This window comes from Belonocnema kinseyi, chromosome 3, assembly GCF_010883055.1.
Source record: "Belonocnema kinseyi isolate 2016_QV_RU_SX_M_011 chromosome 3, B_treatae_v1, whole genome shotgun sequence".
Classification (NCBI taxonomy): domain Eukaryota; kingdom Metazoa; phylum Arthropoda; class Insecta; order Hymenoptera; family Cynipidae; genus Belonocnema; species Belonocnema kinseyi.
This window is the reverse complement of record NC_046659.1, coordinates 50,000,264-50,006,459: the sequence shown is the minus strand read 5'-3', so window position 1 is coordinate 50,006,459 and position 6,196 is coordinate 50,000,264. Positions and strand designations below refer to the sequence as shown.

At 37.2% G+C, this 6,196-nt stretch overlaps 1 pseudogene; it reads right to left on the bottom strand.

Moving 5' to 3' along the window:
• LOC117169818 overlaps nucleotides 1-5,505 on the bottom strand; it is a 7,250-nt pseudogene extending 1,745 nt beyond the window's left edge.
• Between the last annotated feature and the right edge of the window lie 691 nt (nucleotides 5,506-6,196).

Here is a 6,196-nt window from a genome sequence, read left to right as displayed (position 1 = left end):
CTCTGTACCAGACTTCAATCCGGGCGATTTCAGGAAAGCAAACGTTAGCTCACAAGACATTGACTGATCCTTCACATTTCTGTGGAAGATACCGTGCATCCTGTTATTTAGGAGCTGTTCGCGAAAGTTTTTCTCTTGTGCTTTCTTAATCCGGGCTTTCAGGAGTGAGTACTCGAGATAGATTAGATTTGATGCATTTTGCTCACCCCTAATACTAAAGTCAAGTCCGAGTGTTTCAGCAGCCTCCTCCGCTGCTTTGTACAGAAATGCTCCTTTGCCTACTTCCTCGTGATTCCTGGCCATTTTAAGAAGAGGGTCTCTTCCATTTGCAACTCTATGTGCTGTACCCAGAATAATCCTGTTGTGAAGACATTCAAGACTCATTCCGCGACCCCCTTGACGGCGTGAGATGTACAGTCGCGGAACGGAAGACTTAAGATTCACTTAAGATGAACAGTTCCTCGATAAGAGGATGCAAGGTATCTTCCACAGAAATGTGAGGGATCAGTCAATGTCTTGTGAGCTGTCGTTTGCTTTCCTTAAATCGCCCGGATTGAAGTCTGGTACGGAGTGTTTCATTTTTGCATACTAAGACGGTGTCATTTCCAGCTTAACATACCGTCGCCACATTTTGAGCCAAGACATTCCTGATGATAGCTGCAGGGCGTGCCATGCACACCCCGAGCATTTAGCTCAAATACTATCTAGTTGTCCAACTCACGCGGCAACGACCTACATTCAAAGGCACAATGCGGCACTAAGAGTGCTTTATTACCATCTCTGTCACTCTTACGGCATTAACCTTAATATCGCTCCTCTAATTGCTCCTATGGAAATCGAGTCAATTGTCGAGAATGGGAAGTGCCGCATATACTGGAACTTTATATTCTCGACAATTGTTTCTGTTGCTCACTCGAGGCCTGACATGGTTCTTCTTGACTTCGAGCATCCCTGCGTGTCAACAATATGCTAAAACACTTGCGGGAAAAATGCAGAACGCGGTAGTCCTTGGGTCGCTCCGTGTTCTTAGGGTGCACGAGGCTTTTGCTGGATCGTCGTATTGATTCCTTTACAGACTGTAACCACCTATCTCACTGTCGTGAGACGTGGTTGTGGCTGAAATTTTACCGCGATTTCGTTGGGAGCGGGTGCAATTTTCCAGATTAGCACCCGCTCCCGGCGAAATCTTGCGGTTGTCCTTATGACAAATTTTTAATTATATATAAATTCAAATATATTCCTCGCTCATTGCATTCATAGAGAGTAGGCAGAAGCCCCTAAACTAATACAGAACATATATTAGGATTATAAAATAAACGGCAAGGTAAAATCTCTTTAAAATTGATCTAGCTTTAATTTAAAAATAATAAATTCAAAATCGGGTGAACATTCTACCTGGAATCGTATTTTAAACATTTTCTTCACATTTTGCCCCGCTATGCGTTACTCAATCTTCGAGGGCCATAACTTTGTTTTTCCCTGACATAAAAAGGTTTATGTAACACGATTATCTTGCTGTTATTAGTCATTTTGAACAACTTATATACGCTTCAGAGCCTTTTTGAGCAAAGGACGTCAAAGTAAACAATTACTTCTTCAGCTTATTTTATGATAAACAAAGTGATAATGTGGTCTGAAAATGATTTTCCCCGCCTTTTTCATTTATAATTCATCGAATTTTAACAAGTTTTTGTTTGATAAGCCCGCCGCACACGGTGCTTTTTTTCTTGCTGGATTGTTTGCTTGGAGGTGTGACGGCTACTGGGCAGGTTGCCTTGCAGGAGAATGACGTTACTGCTGGCTTTCGTTATGGGCGCCGTACTTGATTTCGTTGGTTGAACGCGTGCTATTTTTTCTGCTGGTTTTTACGCTGGCTCAAGAAAAGGGCCAAACAGAAGCGGAGAAAAGTTCACGTGATTCTGTCAGCTGCTATAATCGCACGTGGCAAATCTAGTCTCATTGTTTTTGTACACAGTATCTGAAAAGGCTAAAGTATGGGCACAAAACGTGGGGTGAAATCGATTCTCTTATAACAGGTTCCTGCTTTTTTAGGTATGGGGATACAAGATGCAAAAGTTCATTTAGATCCTCTTACATCCGCGTGTAATATTTTAATACACTATGGGATCTTCCGCGTTGTGAAGAAAACAATCTGCAATAAGGACACATTTTAAACAGCTAGTGAAACCTAAAGATTGTAGGTTATGTTTACCTAATTCTTCGAACAATATATTTAAAACACCTTTTCCCATGTTTCTCCGTTGCAGCCAAGAACGACTCCATATTTTGCGTTTCCGCTTTTCTTTTTCGTTTTATTAATTCAATTGATAGAAAAGCGGTAATAGCTGCCTGTCTTCGCCGAATTGCCGCCTGTACAACAGCGTCCATTTTGGCAAGTGCCCGCTCGTAAACAGCAGAGCAAGCATATGATTAAGCAGAGCAGGCTCGGTCAACTCAATAAGGGAAAATGGCAAATATTGAGAACTTAGAAGCGGGGGGTTGAGAGGCAGGGAGGGGAGTCAAATTAGTTCCCCTGTCTATCGCAGATGGCGCTGACGCGAAACGCCGAGGGCCACGCGCGTGCGCGCAAAGTAAATTGTTGTCGTCTGCTGCATGGCGCAATGGTAACAGTTACACAATTATTTAAATTGGATAAAAAGTCGTGTTCAGTAAGTAGTTGTGGACTTGAAAAAATTAATGACAAGCAAGTGATAGGTCATACTTTCCAACACGTCGTTCAATATTTAACACTTTTCAAAACAATATGTCAAGAAGAATTTGTAAACTGTAAATCAAAGTTGCTTATTAAAAAATAAAAATTCCAATGTACTTCTTCAATCGTAATGGAATTATTTCTTTTCATAAAAGTAAGGGCAAAATGACATTAATGAGACACAAAAAATGAGAAATAGAATTCTCATTATCTTTTATTTCTCATTTTGCGTTTCTTATTTGTTTCATTTTGTCTTTATTCTTCATTTTTGGTTAATTATTTTGAGATTCAACACATATAAGGATGGGCGTATACATATGCATGCACCAACACATGAACGCTCGGCGAAGTTTCCTGCTCATCGCCGAGTGCGCTGAATGTCGCCAATTATTTTCCACAGAGTCGCCGAGTAGCAAAATCTAACAAGAAAAAATGCACCGTGTGCGGCGGGCTTTAGTTACTTTAAGGCCATGTGACGAGAGGGTCACGTGACCAAACCTGGTCTTCAATTTTTCTTTCCCAACTTACGTCTAAACGAAATGAGGTATCGCTCTGAAAGTTTGGGAAATGAAAGAGGAGGTAATAGAGTCCATGTCTCTGTTTTTTTCAGGTGGAAATTTTAAGACAAAATTTTTTTAAAGAAAATACCAGTAGAATCTTTCTTTCCCAACTTACGTCCACACGGAATGAGATATCGTGTTAAAAATTTGGCACGATAAATAGAAAGCATGCAAGAATGTGTCTCTGCTCCTAAATAATTAGAATAGTGAAAAAAGTTTCTATTTTTAATTACTATTTTGGAGAAATACCGACCGTGCTGTCGCCAAACCCTGCAAGCATGGATATGGGAATTACGGGACTAGGCATACCATTGCGGGGTGATGCAATGAGGGGGGAGGACCGCCACCTTTGATGTCCCGCAACAAACATGGCAGCGCCCACATGTTTATATTTTCATGCACAGTTTGTCGGAATTCTCCCCCCTCCCGTGGAATCAACCCCGCTCGCCGAAGTTAGGATGGCATGCCTAGTCCCGTGTTTCCTATGTCCATGCCTGCAAGCAATTTGCAATGTTTTCAATGGGCTAGTTATGAGGTTTACATTTATCAAAGTGGGGCAAAACAGCAAAAATCGCTCACGAACATTATGCACAAATAATGCAAAAACTATTGCTTGCACTTGAAATGCAAATAAACATATTTGGTTTGACATACGTATCAGCAGAGATCATCTCTGGTATCAGTCTGGTATCAGCTGTGTCAAAGCAGCACCAGCGCAGCGAGTAGACAACTTCGAACTTCTAGGTGTTTGTAAGTAAAACAGATTGCATGATTACCGTCAGAGAAAGTTAAAAATCAAACTTCTGCTGTAAAACCTAAATGTGTCCGTCGATAATCATTATTTTAATAAATAAACTTTTTTCTTCCTCCAACTCTTTGCAAGGCCAAAACTGATCCTTTAATATTTATTAACATTTTCCGAAAAAACTTTCCGCGTTATTTAAACTTTTATTTTTCAATATGGGTGAAAAATATTGATCTTAGGGCTGACTTGATCAGCTGATAAACTCATCACATGGCCTTAAAGGACCATACTGGAAAAGCCGTAAGTCTTACTTAAGTTTTGCAGAACAACATCCTAACAACAGAGGTTCTAAAACAAACATTGAGTTCTATAACTTTGTCGGAACAGGTCCACATCGATGTTCTGTAACATCTTTACAGAATGTATATGACGACATATAATAATTGAAGAACTTTGAGTAGGAACTGTCTGATAAAGGTTATTATTATGTATCTGATACGGAACCATAGTCTATTGCTATCATGAAACATTGTTACAGAACTTTTTTTAACCTGGTACATCAGGTCCCAACGCTTTTCTACATAGTACTATTATGTAGCTGAAATAGAATTTCAGCGAATTGTTACAAAAGTGTTAAAGAATTGTTTCAGAATATAGATTTAAAAAACTCAGTATTAACCTGTTTACTAAATAAAAATGCTCAAGTTAGAATTTAAAGTAAACAACAAATTGTATAAAGATTTTTTTACTCTTCCACGTAAATTTTTGTCCAAAAGCAATTATCTAGAAAAAACTCGACCAAGAAAATATTCATCACAAAAACTGTATAGAAGCTTACATATTTCTTAAGCCTAAAGGTAGTTGTCGTGCCAAAAGTCGGATATCTGTAAAAACATTTTTTCTATGATTTTAAGAATCAAAATATTATAACTGAAAAATGATTGCATTTTAATAAATGACGGCTTATTTTTCAGCGAAAACATTCTCTACACCTCTACTGTTTCCAATTCTAAAAATAACTTGATGACGTTAAAATATAATTAAAGTGTTTTCTAGAAAAAATTGTTCTTTCAATTTAGAGCCATAGAGAAAAGCCATAGAAAAATTCAATTGCAAAAAACATCGATAAAATTATTGTTCTTTTGTTGTGAATGTTAACATTTTTCATAGAAATTAATTTTTGTATTTGGAACCACATCCATTATAATATTTTGATTCTTAAAATCATAGAAAAACTATTTTTTCAGATATCTAACTCTTGGCAAAACAACTACCTTAATAAAAAAATAATCTAAACTGATAATAATAAATTAATGTTTGTGGCAAAAAATTCCCCAAACTAAACTTAATATTATCTTCAGCAGAAATTTATACTGACCACTAATGGCAGCGACAAATTGAAACGCCGTACTTCCTTGTTCTCGATCGATTTCCTTGGTAGCTTTTTGATTTCGTAAATTGTAAATACGTTTGCGATGCCAATGCATTTTTAAACACGAAAATAATTTCATTTTTTCGTTTCCTCAATAATAGGGTAATGCCGTTTTTATTTATAGAATCTCCTTTTTAATACTTGCTTTTTTCCACAAATGGAAGTTTAAAAACCCTTATTTATTCAGCATTTATTAATGAATCTTTTACGATTGACTTAAATTTGCATCATGTTTATTGTTGTTTTTTTTTCTTGAGACTATAACATTCTAATCCAAATATTACTACATTCGTCTCATTTCTAAAATTGTAATTCGCATTTCTTAATTCATTTTACAAGTACTCTACAGGTTTTTTATTTTTCCTTTCTTGCTTTTGGTACCGTACACTGACACAGTCTATGGTCCATTACATCGCAACTGAAACTGAGAACATTGAGGTGAGCGTCAAAGCTTTTAAACTGATATTGTGCTTTGTAGTGGGGTCCACTTTCTGTCAAATTAAACGAAAAATTAGGATTCCCTTTCTGGACGGTTTAAAATAATAAAAAGCCTCTTTTAACTTAAGTTCAGTAATTTAATTCACTAATAAAAAAATACAGAAATAAAATCCTGCAGAAAATAAAGAAAGTTGATTACTATTTCAAACACAAACACAAAAAAGTCACAAAGTAGGATATACATATCGAAAAACCTTTTGGGAGCCGAAGGAAGTCGAGCGAGGTTACCGATTTTCTCGGCTCGAATG